The 18,067-nt window shown below is 45.0% G+C and overlaps 1 long non-coding RNA gene across 2 annotated transcripts in view; it reads left to right on the forward strand.

Annotated features, from left to right (window-relative positions):
• Positions 1-17,788, forward strand: part of LOC135412367 (uncharacterized) — a 94,965-nt gene extending 77,177 nt beyond the window's left edge. The window contains exon 3 of one of the 2 annotated variants that reach the window (XR_010429614.1): positions 1,105-17,788. This is a non-coding gene — a long non-coding RNA (uncharacterized LOC135412367). The remainder of the gene's footprint in view (positions 1-1,104) is intronic. The other variant, XR_010429615.1, reaches the window with a different exon arrangement.
• The last annotated feature ends 279 nt before the right edge of the window (positions 17,789-18,067 follow it).

Genomic DNA, 18,067 nt, shown 5'->3' on the forward strand with positions numbered 1-18,067 from the left:
TCAAAAGGGAAAGGATGGAATAATGGTGATGAGAAGGAGGAGGGTAAGGGAAGGTGTAAAAAGATTGTTGTCTGCTGAAGAACATCTTTCCATGTGTACAGTGCCTGGTGCAGCCAAGTTTTTGGTTCTTGCCCTGCACTTCTGTGTTCTACCACTTTAAAAAAGAGTTGGAAAAAGGGTAGTCTCTTTGTGAGTGTCCTTCATGCTTCCTGTGTATGGTAACAATGGCTACTGCTGGTTGGTCACTCAGAAAACCCACCCAATGTTGATCCCAGTGTTTACCAGCATTTGTCAGAATTCAGAAATGACTATTCCAACACGCATTCAGTGCCTGGCCTCCTTGTTCCTTACGAGGGAGAGCTTTCATTACTGTTCTATTTTCTGGTTTTGGTAAATGCTACAGTATTTTGCTGCCTGCCGCTTCCAATCTCTTCCTAACCTCCCTGCAATCTCCTTGGCAGTGACTGTAATTTACTGTGAATTAACCTAGTCACCAGGGAGCTCCTAATGGCCATTCTACAGGTTCACAGATTATCTTAAGCAACTGATATTTAGTGCAGAAAGAAGGAAAACTTTCAAAAGATTTAATAAATGTCATGAAAAGTCTATTATAGAGCTTGGGGCTTTTTTTTTTCCTTTTTTTTTTTTCCCCTCAGTGCTGCTTGGCTTTCCCTGCTTCAGGTAGAGGCCAGCCTAGGCACAAAACGAATCCTCATTGGGAAAGGAGCAAGAAGAGAAAATGCAGGGAAACAAATGTACTAGAGCAGAGGAAAGATGCCAGTTCCTCTCTCAAAGTGTGGCAGCACAAAGGGGAGGTATCTGTTGCCTGCTGAGGCTCCCCCTGCACAAAGATGCCTTGTTGTTCTTTATCTTCCTCGTGTTACTTAACAGCAGGGCTGGTTTGTACAAACCCAGATTAGAGCAGATAAGAAAATGAAGCTCTGAATTATTCAGCAGGGGGAGAAGGATGTGGCTGGGGTTACTGGATAAAGCTCTGGCCTCCAATGGATCTGCCTGTCCCTTGGGTTTTATATCTAAATCTATTTGCTCTGCTTAAGCCTGGTTGTGGAAGAATTAAGACGATGATTTGTTTTATTTGCAAAGAGGTCCCTTTGATAGCAGCTGTGGAAAATGGGAGTAAAAAGAACATCATAAAATCTACTGGTCCATCCTCCTACCCCAGCAGGGTTGGCCACAGCTGTATCTCTCCCAGCAGACACGTGCCCATACCAGAAACTCTCCAGGCAAGGTAAGCTGTGCCAATATGTCCTTCTGATGTTTCTCCTTTGGAAGCTTGCAGCCCTGAGCCCCCTGTCAAAGCCTCTTTACATTGTTTTCTCTTGGATCCCACTGACCTTCCAACCCTTAATTTGGGAACTGCTCTATTTCAGTGAAAACACTTGCTGCTCATCCCTTGGTTTAGTTATGTTGGAGAGTATTTGTTCAGTACATCTCAGAGTTGGGTTTGTCAGGGCAGAAGGAAAGACAGGGTGTTTGGACACTGCTTTCCCAAGAACTGACTCTTTCATCTCTTCTATGTCTCTGCTGGTGCTTTGGAAAGAGAGGCGGCAATGCGGCACAGACCAGGGGCTTCTCCTCTTTGTTTTGCTGCTCTTTGCTCCCCTCCCAGGCAGTGTGGGATAATTACTGTTGTGATGCTGAACCACAGCATGCTCTGCAATAGCTCCACCACAGTAGCTGCACCAGCTTTGATTCTTTCTCTGAGGGCTGCTGCTCTACAAGTCTTCCCAAAGAGTAAGCATGACTTCTTCCATCTCCACACTAGTTAGACAACATAGTGATTTGTAGGCGCCCTGGTCTCCTAGAGAAGCCTTTCCTAGAACTGGGAACATCATTTACAAACCCCATATGGCCATAGCAGACAGAGCTTTCTACTGTTTTCTTCACTACTGCTATTTTATGTGGAGTAGCTTGGACTGGCTGGATTGCTTCTACTATATACACATCTAGGGAGTAACAGAAATCCAGAGACAAAAGAGACCTGCTGCTGCCGTGCTTGCTGTCATGGTGTAATTACATCATAAGTTTCCTTTGTTCATAAAGCTGACTTAAGAAATTCCTGTTCTTGCACCCCATTTTGCAGCCCCCTCAGCTGTACTGACACTGCTGATTGTAGGGCTGTGTTCTGTGCTTTGATAAGAAGATCGAAGTTAGCTTCTCCAGCCCTTTTCTGGAAGGCTTATTTTTAACCTGTGTCTTTTTGTTTATTGCTGAACATGCCACATTGTGCAACTCCCCCTTCAATGGCAAGGGAGTCGATTCTGCTCCCATTCAGGTGAAAGGACATTCAGCGCTTTGATGCTTCTTTAGATGCTAAATGCTGGGCTGGCACCCCTGTTCAGAAATGCTGCACCAGGGGAAGAAGGGGAGAATCCTTATGGTCCATCCCTCAGCTGTGCTTTCCTCTGCTTGTGCATAAAGCTTATCACCCATCTCAGGCTACCACCTTATCCGATCTCCCCAGCTGCAGAATGACTGACCTAGCAGAGACCTGACCAAGAAACCTGACTATGGAAATTTGAGGCTTTCTGGCAAGCAACCATGATGCTCATGCAACTTAGGAGGTATCTTAGAGGCATGGTTAAACATTACTTTTAGACTTGTTCATTGCTTTTGGATTCTCAATACTCCCTTTAAATGGAGGGATCAGTCCCACCTTCCCGATATGCAGTGCTGTCTTACAGCACTGTGCCTTTTTTCCTCCAGGAGCAGCTGCCCTTCCTTTCTCATCACAGTGACTGATTTGTGTACCCAGGTTTGTTGAAGTCCCCTTAGGACTGAAGACAGTTACAGTGTCTGAAACTTGTTATTACAGAGGCAGCCCCCAGCAAAGCCTGATATTCCTCACACTTCCTTCCAGTTCAAAGTTTACTGTATGGCCTCCAAACTCCTGTACAAGGAAACTGTGCTCTCAGCACCATCATCCATCTCCTTTTTGACATTGGAAGTCAGGCCAGGGTTTAATGGGTTGAAACACAACTCCTGCTCTCCAGCCTCAGCTCTTCAGGGCCTGTTAGAGCCCTCAATCCACACATTGGAAAAGCATTGGCTTTCACTGCTTTTTTTCTCCCTCATCAGACACAAATTAATGACCTTCAAGCAGTGCAATGATACTGCCTTGAGCTCGCTACTCAGCTGAGCCACTTTGCTCTCAGCTGCTGAGTGCATCGGATACAAACATTTTCAAATTTCCTGGGGGGTATTGTGTTTGCCAGGAGCCAGGCTCTGAGCTCTCCCTCCCTCCCCGGCTGAATTACCCCTTTGATTAATAGCTGACTTACAGTCCTCTTGCTCCTTGCAAACAGGAGCTTGAGCCCTCACCATTTAACAGGGGCGTGGGATATGTGAAAAGCTGAAATGTCAGCACATCACAACACCCATTAATCATAAAACTGCTCCAAAAAAAAGGAAAAGGAAAGAAGAGAAAGGAATTATCAGAAATATCAAGGAGCCAATTTAATTGAGGCAAAGACATGCGTGGCGGCTGCTTTTTAACTTTACCTACGTCTCAATTAGACAGGGTTGGAGTTCTCTTTGTTTCTGCTTTGAGAAGTCTAAAACTCTGCAGGTTTGATCAATGACAAGGGACAGAGAGGAAATGAGCAGGAGACGAAAGGGCTGAGTTTCCCTAGAAGCTGTCATGGTAATTTATGGCCCTGGCTGATAAAACTTTTAACTAGTCAAATATGAGCTAGGAAATAGCAAAAGCAAAGCGAGCCTTGGAGTAACAATGCCAACCAGAAAAGTCTTCTGGGAAGCATAACCTGCTATGAACAGCTTCTTGCCTGGGAAAAGCTACTCTTGACTCATTCTCATTCCTTGGCTTGCTGGGGACAGGTCTTGTTCTGGAAGAGCCTAGTGCTGTGATTTTTTTTTTGGTCAGTTATGCTTCAGCTGGTGACAGCAATCTCTCTGCTTGGGGTATGGTGGCAAAGGTGGCTGGAGGGTGATGCAACCAGTCTCATCAAAAGAAAGTTATAGGAAGAAGACAAGCACATGTGTCCCTTGGGTGACCTGTCCTACAAAGTAAGCAGCACCAATATGTGTCAGTAGTATGGGAAGCTTAGCTGCCTTAAGAAATGGCACTGGTGTTTTGGTATGACTGTGTTTGTGGGGAACAACCACTTTCTGCCCTTTGAATCCATGCTCAACTAAAGAGTCAGAAAGACCTGGATGAACTGTACAGTTAGTGATAGCTTTAATCCCTTGCAAATATCACAGCATTTCTCCCTAGGACAGAGTACCATCATCCTGGACCAACTCTAACCCACTCAATTAATTTAGCTCTTTACACATTTTCTGGCTGGAAAATGTGCAGTGCTTCAATAGCTGAACTGTGCCTGACTTTTCTCTTTGAAGAGAATTCCATGGTGGTGAGAAGCAATGGATGTTTGCAGAATAAGACCACCAACTGGACACCAGGAAGCTGTTTTCTGTATGGGGAGCCCGAAGCCAACTGTCAATTTCTTTTAAAGAAGAAATCCGTGAGAGAAGAAAGTTAATAGGATCTCCTGGTCTCTTACCCACCCCACTGACATTCACATGGTCCTGTCTGCCACCCCAAATGCTATGTCATGTAGTGACAGTAACTCCATCATGAGAGGACATTAGTGCGAAGCATTGGCCAGTGAATTTGCACTTCAAGCAACTTTGTCATATACCAGAGGCTTTAGAAACAGCCTCTTTTTTGGCTGGAGGCTGCCTCCTACAAACTTCATGACATTTCATCCTTGCTGGGTTGGCAAGCTCCTTTCTTCCTTCCTTTCTCTTTCAACATCCCAGAAACCTGTAGCTGACATTTTGATGATGCTCTAAGGAAGAGGCAGTCAGGTGAAAGCTGATTCCTCTTTGCCCACTAGCAGTTTCAGCCAGACAAAGGCACAAGGGTCAGAGAGGTCATCTCTCCTCCATAACTCAAAGCACGTCTATAGGGGCCTTGGGACATGCCAGTATTCAGCCACTGGTCTGATTCAGGTCCCAGGGTTTCATTCAGCACCATTTATTCCAGCTAGAAAGTTTCTCTAGAGCTCAGTGAGGGTACAAGGGTTGGGACACTGCTAACCTTATCTCTCCGTACCAATTTCTTTGGAGGATGAATGCATAGAGTGACTCAGGAACCTCTGTAGATCTTGGTCATAAAGCCAAAATGCCTCCAAGCTGTGCTGGCCCAACTGTCAGCAGTGAGAGAAGAGGCTGCATAGACACCCTGACAGAAAAAGGTGGGCTTTGTGGAGGCTGACAGTTGTTACGGAAACCTGTGCTGAGCAGTTGTTGTTCTCTGACTTGGCACCTGAACTACCTTCTCCTCCTCCAAGCCCAGGAGTCACAACTATCAGTTTGCACCCACAGGCATAGCAGAGGCGGTCAGAAGGCAGCACTGCCTGTGGCAGTAGCTACCTCCATGTAAGCTGGGTATACACCAAAACCACAGTCATCCTCTCAGTTTTAACAGCGGAGGCCTTGTTGCCTGTGGAATTTGTCAGGGGTTAAAAAGGAAAACCGATTCTGTTTCTCACAGTCTTGTCCATCTTCAGCATGTTTTCAGTTGGAAAAACACTGGCCTCTCTCACCACATTATCCAATGTTTGAGACAACGTTTGATCCAACACAGTTAATACATATAAATCCTAGCATGACTGGCAGCTACAGATGGGTGAACCAAGAAATTGCTTGACATATTTGCTTGCACTGTGTATGAAACTGATTATCTTGTACAGGAAGGATAACTCTAAATTATCAATATTCCACTGGATCCTGGTGGAATTGAAACAAATTTGAAAAGATTTGCCAAAACCAAGAGACATCCATAAGCGTACATATATAGATTTATACATATGCAAATATACTGTGTCACTGAAGGTGTTACCTGCATGGTGCCTATTTCTCTCACAAGCCTAGACCCACATTAATTCACCCATGTGAATCCTCTTTGAGCATTCACATCCCTAAGGGCTATCTACAGTCACGAGCTGGTAGAGGATGATTTCTCAAATGTGCCTATCAAGGTCATGTCTCCCTTCCTGCCCTCTTACATCACTCTATTCTTGACCACAGGATTTCTCCTTCTCTCCTGCTTCCCTGGTTCCTTGCTCAAAGCCTTGGGCCAGTGCTGTTCTGTGCTGTAGAAGAGCACTTTGGACCTGATTCTCGTTTACACTAAAACAGATTTTACAGCGCTATGGCAGTGTAAAGAAACCATGAGATGAATATAGATCACTCCAATTTAAAGCTCCTTTATATTATATAAGGGAACACCATGAAAATGGAAATTGGGTCCCCTATTTTTAAAGCCTGACAGCAGGTGCCTATAAAACTAGGAAAGATACTTTTATTGCCTGTGCAATAGGGAATTATATCCTTCCCTGCATTCCTCTTTGTTGTGCTGTTGGCCAAGCAAGAAGTAACATGCCCCAGAAGAGACCTCTGAGTGGCTAATTGCAGGGTAAGCCTGGATGCTACCTACCTGTCAGAGAATGTGATCCATGTGTAGCAGGATGTTAGTGGGTTCAGTCCCAATGGGAAAAGCAGGTGCAGTAGCAGTGATTTGCACCCCATGTCCACCAGCTGTTCCATGTGGGCAAGGATGGGCCAGGCCAGGGAAAGCTGATTCACTGCTACAGCTCATCACACCTTGGCTTTCCTGATCACCCCCATCACCACTTCCCATCTCTCACCACGCATCATGCAGTGCCAGCGGCCGTGGCTGCCCAGAAGTGAGGCATCTCCACCAAGCATCCCACTCACTGGCAGTGATCCCCAGGGACCAGCATGCTGATGCTTTGCAATGTGGTGGTGAAGATGGTGGAATTGGCTCTGCTCTACACGTCAGATCCCTTCCACTTTTCCTCTCTGTCCTTTCTCTCCCTCTGAAACAGGACTTCTGCCGTCCCTGCTTGTTCAATGACCTTTGCTGACTGTCCTCTGGATTTTATCAACCCAAGCACTAAAGAGAACCTGGGAAAGCTGCATGGCAACTGGGACTGCCTGACTGTTTCATTGTTCCCTGCAGGAACCTGAATGCCACCTCTCGAGTATTGCTTCCCTCTTGGGTGAATGAAGGTTTATTTTGTTCCTCATGTCTCTGGTAATGGGAAGTTTGGGCTTGGAGACTGACTTCCTGTTGCTCCTCAGTGGGGAGTTCAGGGAAACCTGCAGTAGAAGAGGTGTCCATTCATCTTCATCTAGTGCTGGTCCCAGCAGCGGGTGTGGGTCTGTGTACGTGGGGCTGACTCAGGGACTGAAGGGTAATTCATGCAGCCCATAAGCAGACAGAGCTGGCAGAGAAGGTGACAGGTGGACAGAAATGCAGAGGATGGAAAAATGCTAACTCAAACAAAGCCAATAATCTGTTTCCTAGAGTTGTGGGTGCCATCATGGGCAAGGAGCAGGGAGAGATAATTTAAACCATTCAGTGACATTGATGTGTCTTCACTTAAGAGAAGGAAAAATCAGATTTCCAGTGCAGAGAACTCTGCGAAACCCCTCCAGTATGCAGAAAGGTGGTGAAGCAAGGCAAAGAACAGCTGGAAATACGTTAGGAGATCAATTATGTGGCAATGCCATTATATTTCTAGATGGCTTGTTTTTACCTGCAATACTATACTCTGCCCTGGAAATCTGTCCATAAAAGATGTAGAAGAAGTAAAAGGAATTGGCAACCAGGCAGAAAAAACTTAGAAGTGGTGCAAAATACTGTATCTTTTTATCAAACAGAGGATATATATAACAAGGACGTGGTAGACCAGAGTAAAACAATAGATGGGCTAGACAAGGTGTACTGGAGGCTCCTAATTACTTTCTTTCTCAGAGATGATTCATTACATTGAAAAACTGCACATAGGAAGCTAGAAAATTATTTTTGTGTAATACATAGCTACAGGTCTGTGGAACTCCTTGCTGTAAAAAATTAATGTGTCCAAAAAACAGAGTGGGAACAAAATAAAAAAATTATGCATGAATATGGATTATGGAAATAAACCTAATTTCGTAAGATGAACTCTCAATCCCCATGATTCATGGCAGAAACCAGTTTCTATGAGATGGGTGGTAGCGGCAGTTTCCCCAAGGGATACATGCTTTTATAAATTTATATGTTGCAGAGTTTTCTTCATTATCCTCTGGAAGTCTTGATAAGGATGTGACCACAGCACCAGTTAAAGTTCCTGCCCATCCCCATGTTTCAAGTCAGTCTCAAGAGCCAGTTCCAGAGCCAATGGAGACAGATTCAGAGAATGAATGGTGGTTTTGCCTCCCTTCCTTCCTTTCTTCCTTCCTTCCTTCCTGCCTGCCTGCCTTCCTATCTTCCTTCCTTCCGTCCTGCCTGGCTGCCTTCTTGCCTGCCTGCCTGCCTGCCTGCCTTCCTTTCTTTCTTCCTTCCTTTCTTCCTTTCTTTCTTCCTTCCTTCCTTCCTTCCTTCCTTCCTTTCTTCCTTTCTTTCTTCCTGCCTTCCTGCCTTCTGGACATGGGACTCTGCACACACTGGCTGTGCAAGCAGAAGAAGGTGTCTCCCAGTTATGATGATGACTAACCATAGGTGCAATTACTTTGGCCACTTCAAACTCATCCCACTACAATTAAAAAGGTACCTACACATCACCTAGGACATGACTGGTGGGCAACACAAAGCAGGATTTGGCCTGGGTAGTGTAACATTTATTCCACAGGCTTTGAGCTTGTGCAGCCCTTGTGGGGGCTACTGTAGGGGAATGTGGTGCCCTTTCTGTTATGCTGAGGCTGTCAAGAATCCACTCAAGCGATGTAGCCAAGTTTATTGGAAAATCGTTGGAGGAAATCAGCTTGCAGGTTGTCTTTAAAGGCAGATGAGCCTCATTCCCCTTCTCCCTCTTCAACTGTTCGAAATTGAAACCGGCAATGCCGGGGGCTGGGGCAAGGGCCCATTTTCCAGTCCTGATTCTGACTCACAAGCAAGCCTGTCCTCCTGCCCTCCCCACAGGCTCCCTGTCTGTGGAGCAGAGATATTTACTTACCAGTGAGCACAGTTCCCCAAGCAAAAAAGTCATCGAGCTGCGGTGCTCATGCCCCTGATTCTGGGAGAGCAGGCAGGTGGCAGCTGGCCAGTAAACCTGAAGAGCCCCTTTGAAATGGCCCAGCCCAGCAGCCTAACTGGCTGCAGGCTGAAGTCTTCACAGCTCTCTACTGGAAGTTAGAGGAGCCAAATTATCATAAAAGGCAAAACAAGGGTCTAGTGCAGTGCCTCAAAAACCTCTGCAGCTTGTTCTGGGAATAGCTGCATGGGCAGACCTGCCAGGTCCCCTGCAAAGCCATGGACAGTGCAGCAGCTTGAGCTGGGGTCCACATCCATAGCCAGGGTCTGACTTCCCAGCCCTGACCTGGGAAGGGACCTCTTTGGCCAAAGGCAGTGGCTGTGGCTCTCCACTCCTCCCGCAGCAAACTAACATCATTGCTCAGACAGAGTTGCTCCTGATGTCCTCCCATCAAGCACCAAGGGAGTGAGTGGGGCTATTGGGGGCCTGCCCTAATCGAAGGGACCAAGGCGAGTGGCAAGCAAACAGGTGGTGTGCTCTGCCTGACCTGACCAGGGTTATTGTGGAGTGGTGGGTGGCTGTTATTCCATCACCTATGCAGCTCCAGCTCGGTGGTTCATTAGCAGGTAGGATATATTAGTAACTGTCAAACAATTGGAGAGCTAACTTGTTGGGTGAATGGATGAAAACATTTTAACTCCCACAAAAGAGGGAGAGGCGGTTATTAGCTAGTGAGACGACAATATGAAATGTCAGAGGCACAGACAGTAAGCACAACTGTTCATTATTATATTAACAGCTTTAATTTTCTGCCTTTAAACACCAGTTTCCTGTCAGTGCAATTAGATTGCGTGTGTGTGTTTAATTTAGATCAATATACTGCTGTGTCTGGAGTTTTCCTCACACATCCTCTGCAAGGCAAGAAGCAGACCAGCCAGCAGGAGCATCTTTTCTTATTATCCTTGGGGTGAAAGGCAGTGTGTGAAGACAGTATTTAGGTGATGCATGGCCCCATGGTAGGTGAGTGTAACCTGCAGTGATTTATGAAATTCCCACAGAATGGAATGGGGAAGGGGTGACAGCATAGGAACACCTTGAAGAGGCAGACAGTACAAACAGCACATAGTAATATATTTAGCAAATTATCTTATAGACCACAGAAAATAAAGGGAGAAGGAGGGGGAGGGAAACAGAGTCTCATGCCAAGAATGACTAAAGGCCTGATTCTGATCGTGGTGACACCACTCTAAGTCGGAAGTTGCTCAGATGATGTTAAACCTGCCTTGATGCTTGTAAAAGTGAGATCAGGATTTAGGCTGGATGCTCAGTGCACATTTAGGAATGGGATTTCCCTGATTTATCCTGTTAGAGCAAGTAACAACATATTGACCTGCTAGGCAAGAAGAAGGGAAGCCCAAAAAAGTGCAGGTCTTCCTGCACTGATTTCCACCTTGATTTGCCCATGTCAAGGAATTTTCAATTTCAATCGGACCTTGTGCCAAGTTCCTGCATCTCTCTCATGTTCATCCTGCCTGTTCTGCAGACACAAGGGTGCCCTTTCTGCTCACCAGGGCAGCATGCTATGCAGTTTTCACTGGTGTTTGAACCTTGGTGATTGCTTATGACAGAGCAACACTAAAACAGAGACTCTTTTACACTTTCCCCCGCTTTTAGCCTTGGCCCAGATTTCTGCACCTAGTTGCTCTATACATTACATAGGGTATTTTACTCCTGCATGGGCTAATACATTACTCAAGGAACTTTATTTTGAGTAGCTAATCATATTCTTTTGCTTTATTGCTCTTTATAGCACCGATCTCTGCAAGATCTTCCCTCTTCCCACTGATACTCCTGGATCCTTGAGTTTTCTCTGTGAGTTGAAATGTTTTACATTGGTTTCTCATTTACTTCAGTCCAGCCTCCAGAAGCTCTGCTATTCCATCCTCATCTCATGGACAGGGAGGAAACTTTCTGCTGTGGGGAGATTCTGATAACCAAGCTTTCTCTTTCTGACTCAGTCTGCTGTCCCCATCCTGGAGAGAGGGATGAATCTCTGAGGACAAGTTGTTTTCCCCTCCTTCCTGGAAGAGGCTTCCAGGCATAAGAGGAGATAGTGACCTGTCAGTCATGTATCTCCAAGAAGCCCAGCATGAGATTAACTGAACAAGGGATCCCAGACCTAAGAGGGTGGGAGACCTAACCTTGACAGGAAACATGATCAACCCTGCTGCAGCACCATCCCAGGCATATACCATATACCAAGGGAATGCCAGAAGAACTTTGCCTGCCATGGAGATGTGCAGAAATGGCAGTGTGGGGCTGGCACTCACCCAGCACACCCAGCAGCTCCAGGCAAATGTGTCAAGGAGTACAAGCAGGAGCCCCAACACTTTAGAATGGGTACCAAAGTCTGGATGTTGGGCTTAAGATGAAAGCCTGGATCCCTAGAAATGTAATAGCCATCATGCATTACGGTACACAGGAACTGTCCTGTGAGATTGAACAAATGGTTCGTCTAGCTCAGATCCCTGGCAGTGGTCAGCAGCACAAATTCAGCCTGCAGAAATGGCCAAAACAAAGCCCTGGGCCAGGATCCAGAGCTGGGCAGGAATCTCATTTTCAGTTTCTGAATATTGGGTTGGTATTCTGATGTCATGTATCATCTAAAAAGCTTTTCTTTATTCCCATCTCTAGAATCTATCACTCTTCCTCCTCCCCTTCCCTGAGATATCAGCAATTATAAGAAAATACCAGCACCTGAAGGCTGCATCAGAAGGAAGAGCCAAGTGGCTGATAACACCTTCTGTTCAAGGAGTGGTGTTTGGTCCCAGCTTTCACCTGATACATGGCAGAGCTGACTTTCCTTACTATCCAGTTTAGGGAAATTCAGAGGTGGGGTTTAATCTCCAACCTCTTCTTCCTATAACACACAAGACTGTAGGTAAAAAAGTCTCCCTGGATGTCTAGGCATCCCTCCTGCCCTGTCCTGAAGCTCTGGCTGGACAGTAATTCCTACAAGGAGCTGCTCTCAGCAGTTCTTCGATGGTGGACTTCGCCTTCCCATTTCAAAGTTAACAAAGTACTTGAGCCTGCACGTGTTAACTTCCCATCCAGAGCATAACCCTTTCTGCTTTCCAGGCTGAAGCATAAACATTACAAATGAAATCTCCAACGGGTAAAGAACGAACAATCGCTTTCTTAATTTTTTTTTGAAGGCACTTTAGGGCTTTTATCAGCAAAGCATTGTGTCCATTAAGAAACAAATTAAGTCATTCTGCAGGCAAGCTAAGTGCTGTTTCCCTGCCAGAATTAATACTTCCTCTTTCCGCCAGGAACGTTTAAGGGTCCCTTCCCCATGCCTGGGCTTACAGTTACTTTTAGTTCATAGCTGGAGGATTAATCAGTGGAGCTCCTTTGCAGAGCTTCTGAAATAGAAATCACAAATCAGGGAGACTGGGAAGGAGCCTGGAAAGTGACAAATGTGAAATTATGTTGCACTTTGTTGGGCGTCTGTACAGAGAAGATGACTGTGGTGACTTACAGGTGCTCACCTGATGTGGGGTGCAGCTGGTTCCTTTGGAAGGAGACCTCGAGTTTGGGAGAGGGAAAGGCAGGCTAGGGAGGATGGAAGAATGGCTGCAAACTTTAGTACCCAGACAAGACATTGTGAGAGTTGACAGGGCTGTGTGTATGAGGAGATAGCTAGAGGCAATAGCTGAAACCAACACATTGTTCTCTGCCATCAGGAGTGGAGATCCTGATTGATGCTGGTGTGAGACCAGAAGCTATAACTTCCTCTTTCTTTTTGGACTCTCTTGACAGAGTGCCCCAAATCAAACTCTTGTAGATTCCTTTTCCTCAAATCCATAGATGCTGAGTCTCAGCCTGTCCCACTAAGTGCAAGACCAGACTGTGAGATAGTCTGTCTCATTAGTATTATCTGCCTACGCATTTAAATCTGCCAGAAGGCTTTTGGTATTTCATCCCCAGCCCATCCCCTGGTGATGTTGCAGCTGTCTGGATGTAATACAGGTGTGCAGAGAAGCAAAAATTAATGCAGTTAATTTTCATGTAAACAGTACCATTATAAGTCCCTTTATACCAGTTAAAGTGTGACTGTGGAGGAGGAGGGAATACTACTTTAATTACATCAGCTTTGAAGCTAATATAGTTAAGTCAGTATGAAAAATTATGCACAGACTATCCCTAAGGGTCTAAATTGAAACAATTTCTATTGAAGAAAAAGTCTAATAGAGAAAACCATTGACAAAATGTTGCAAAAAGATAAACCTTTTCCCAGCTTCACACTTAGTACATTTTGCCCAGCTAAAACCACTGTATGTGTCTACCTTGTGGAGCTGAACAACTACGATAGCTTATCTGAAGGGAAGACAGCTTGACAGAGCCTATCTTGGAACTTTTGCTTCCCCTGGGGTGTTACTTAGAGCAGGATAAGGTGATAGCCTGGCCACTAAAAGAAAAGGCGCACTACTACAAAGATGCCTGAGGTTGTTAATTAGGATTCATGACACTGTCAAGAAAGTCAAACAATTGCTGCTTGTGGTCTTTACCTGACCCTCTGTTGGGCCCCAGCATTTGTCACATAAGAGCGTCAGAGGAGTTTTGCATTACGTGTTGAGTTTCCCCACAAACTTCATAGAATCATAGAATGGTTTGGGTTGGAAGGCACCTCAAAGATTATCTAGTTCCAACACCCCTGTCACGGTCAGGGAACCTTCCACTAGGCCAGGTTGCTCTAAGCCCCATCCAGCCTGGCCTTCACACCTTGTCTAGGCACCTGTTCCAGTGCTTTACCAACTTATGAACTTCTCTCAGAAAATCAGATCATGAAAATTTTCCAAATTAGTCTTTGAGTTTTTTTCCTAAGGCAAAGTAGAAAAAAAAATTGGTGGGAATTGCCCTCAGTTTCCAACAGTCTCAACTGCTAATATCATCAGATGCATTAAAATAACCCCCTTGTCTGGGAAAGAAGGTGTGTTTGAAACATCTCTCCCCATGGTTTAGGCAGAGAACCAAAGCACCTCAAGGTGTGTGCTGATGGCAGGCACAATTCCACCCTGGGTCTAAGTGGGGGAGAGAGCAAATGCTCTGCCTAGATTTGACAGTCAAGGGACTGGAGGTATCCTGATGTGCTTTGCCACCTGCATGACCCACATCTGTCCATGCTGGGTCAACATGGAAGGCTGCAGCAGTCCTTGTCACCTCCTTTTGCCTGCAAAGGACAGTGGAATCCATCCATCAATATCTGGTTGTGCATGGAGAAAGACAGCCTGCCTCTTTCTTCTCCCCAGTACCCCCCTATTTACAGCAGGTACTGAGTCACAAGCACACGTGATACAGACTGTCTTGCGCAAAACTCATGGCACAAATACAGAAGTTTTATTATTTTCCTTGCACTGACTCTCTTTTAGGCAGCTGAGTCTGTTTGTGTTTTTTTTTTTAACTCTGCATATTCAGGCCAGTACCTTCTGCATATCACTCCAGGGAGACATGAGCTGCCTTGCTTTTGACCATTTTCTCCTTGCTGCAAGGGATGCTTTTCTGCCAGAGGAGCTTCAAAAAATGCTTCCCCAATCTCTGAAGCAGTCAAATATGGGGACAAGAATGTGTGAATATATTGATCAGAGGGCTGGTCCCATGCTGCCAGGCCCACATGACCATCCTCTTACCCTTCTTTTCAATCTGTTAGACAGCTGTCATCCAGCTCAGAGCCCAAATATTCATCTTACTGCTGAGGTGTCATCCTTAAAACAGCCTGGCATGCTGACATGGGCACTAGGGAAAACAGCCCCACATTGACATCAGACACCAAACTCGTCCATCCTGGCAAGCCAGCACCAGCATTTGACCTTTGAAGATTTATTGCCTTTCTTCTTTGCAGCTGGGGACTTGGAGAAAGGGGTGAAAAGTGAAATGGGGGCAGAGGACTGGTGCTAGAGCTCAGCTCAGCTGGCTGTTCTGTTGACTTGCTTTTATTTAGGAGCCCTGAATTATGGTTTTCACTACTTCCTGCCCTTGCTAGTGTGGGAATGTAAACCTGCCTTTGTAAATAGCTGGAGGAACAGTAAATATTTTGTGTGTGTGTGTGTGTGTGTGCTGTCTAAGAATAGGAAAAAAATCTTAATTGTTGTTCACTTCTTAAGAGTGTATTGGGGAAGGGCCCCTACGGAAGTCAACTATGGAAAATATGAATTTCCATATGGGAATCTGAGCTCAAACATCAGATCATACAGACAGGAGGTGGCTTATATGGTATGGAAGAGAGGTAGAGGGGGAAAAGGAAGTGAATGCAATGTCACAGTGTGTTGTACAGTTAATGATTACAAGCAGACAGATCGCTAAGATCACAGTGATCTCCAGTGGAGCATCTGACACTGTGTGCAGAGAAGGAAACGACTGCACAGAGAGGAGAAAGGAGCCCCCCTGAAAAACACAGCCCTATTTGAGAGCATGGACAGTGTCTGTCCTGATGTCTGGCACTGCCTGGAGATGACTTGCCATAGGGCATATTGACGCCATACATCAGCGAGACCAAACGGGGAACTGTCCAGATCTTTCCAGATCACTCTCCAAACCTTAGCACAGAATTGCAGCCTCCAAATCAGCCTGACCATTATGAAAATTCAATTGCAGGTGAAGGCTCAGTAGCACTTCCCATTTCTGGCTCTGCTTCCTGAAGAATTTTTGTTACCTCTTCTTCCCCCTCCATCCCTTCCCTATGTTCCCCTTTGCAGCGCTGTGGGGAGCTGCTGCGAGCAGAGAGCTTTTGAGAGCTCCTGGGTGTTGCAGTGCCAACCTACCAGACAAGAGAGGAAAATCCCAAGAGAGAAATATTTCTGAGGCCATAGAAAACAGCATCTCCTTGTTGTCTCCCCACACTCAGCACCGAAGTACACCTGGGAGCACAAGGCACGTCTGTTACCCACTATATGCACCATCTGGGAGATTTGTTCATGCCACAGCAAAAAGTGGGGTCAGGCCCAAAAGAATGGGAGCTGTGTTTTGTCGATACATGCCCAGCTCCTAGGATTAGAGGTGCCTTATTCTCAGCAACTTTGAGCAGAGACTTCAAAGGCAGAGACATGTGAGGCACTAAAGCAGCCACCCTCTGGAGAAACTGGCTTCAGTTTGGCTGACCCTGCAAGGAGTTTAAGGAGTGTCCTGTCCAAATGTGCCAGGACAAAGGACTTGGCTTGGCTTGACCCTTGATTGTAGCAGACTGGTTATTGTAAAAAGACTATTTTAATTTTTATAATGCTATCATGGCTAGGCTTCGCAAACAAAGATTTGGGAAGGGCTCTACTTACATTTGCTGCAAGCACGCTGGTGGCTAAAAAGGCAAATACGAGATAGACAAGTCCAGTTGCAAAAGGCACAGCAGGACTCCTTAGGTGGTATAGTTTATAATGCTATAAATGTACATGAAACACTGCTATTTAAAAATGTGGTGGAAGTTTCACAGAGTTTGAAGCAAAGGTTTCCAGGAACAGACCCCTTTTATATAAATGTTAATCCTCAAGGTCCGAATCAAGTATGGCATGGGTTGTGCTTGATGCTTCCCGGGAGGGAAGGTTATGCTTCATAAGTAGTATCTGTGATTTTTAAGGGAGCATTTGTTTGAAGACCAGTTGTACTTCAAATTAAAGTTGGAAAAATGCAACATAGCAGCTGCAGGCTTGTAAAAGCACTGTAGGTAAATACACTGTTAAGCAAGTGAGTTCTGGCTTGGGGGTCCAGTGGTGGCCCCACTGGAGGTTTGAGTAGTCCATGCACAAAGATCAACCCCCACAGTCTTATATAGCCTTATATATCCTTATAAAGGGAGCTTATTGGCTCCTTTTTTGCTATACTGCTTTGTCATGTTTCAAGATCACAGAATACTATGATGAATAATATGATCCTGGTACTAAAACTTACTGTATCTCACAAATGGTGTTTTACCATAATGAAAATTAGTCATTTGTTCCTCTTAATTGTCTTTTGCTTTGCAGCCTTGCTTTAGTTTATGATGTTGCTTTAGCTCTGGCTACTTAATTTATGCAATTTCGTCTTAAGAAAGACTTCATCAAAAGTTCTGTTGGAATCCAATAGCCTTTAGCAACCAATTCTCCATTGCCTTTTTATACAAAGAAGTCCAATCGACCAATGAAACATGATTTTCCTGTGTTGAAAATTTGCTTAATATATCTCAATCAGTGATGCTGTAATTATGTTTTAAATTTTCATTACAAAACTTGTTTGTAAGAGTAAGATGTATTGATTTGCATGAGTAAGCCTAGTGTTTCTGAAAATGGTAGACTTGGTGTTTGCTATCTTTCAGCCAACTAATTTTATTGAGAGATTATATATTTTCCTTCATAATTTCTTTCTCAGGAGCCTTCAGGATTCTTTAACCTGGGCCATCAGAGACTGGTGATTTACAGTTCTTTAATGTAGCACATTTATTCCAGCATTTTTTCTTTTGACACATCAATTCCTGACAGTGTCTCATCCTTACATGTAGGTTGTTAGCTCACATATAATTAAGCTTGTCCAGCATTTCCCATACTAAAATCTTATTTTTTGTTATGTAAGACCTTTTCTAGGCAGAGATTTTTCATGGTTACTCAGTCTTCGTTTTTGGAATGCATGTATTTATGTCTGTTTCATCCAAAATGATGTAACAGCTTTGAAGAATGAAGCCAGAAAAAAAATTATGCCTCTGTCCACATTAAAAAATAAAGGTAATGTTTCTCTTTAAATGTTCTGTGTCCAGTATGCTGCGGAATTGAACACTTGGGTAGTCTCTGAGTCAGGAATATGCCCTTTGTCTCTTTACAAACCTGCCCCAAATCTGGCCTCCAAAAACTGCAATTTGCACATCTCTACTGGGAATTACTTGGATTGTAGAAGCAGTGTTCCCCCAAGAGTCCGTCTGTCCTCAGCATGGTTGATGCCCCAGGCTATGCAGAATTTACTGTACAAGGTCTGTAGCCATGTGGAACCAGCTTTCAAAGGCTGCTGGGGTAGCAGATTTGCAC

The sequence above is a fragment of the Pseudopipra pipra genome, chromosome 3 (genome assembly GCF_036250125.1).
Source record: "Pseudopipra pipra isolate bDixPip1 chromosome 3, bDixPip1.hap1, whole genome shotgun sequence".
Classification (NCBI taxonomy): domain Eukaryota; kingdom Metazoa; phylum Chordata; class Aves; order Passeriformes; family Pipridae; genus Pseudopipra; species Pseudopipra pipra.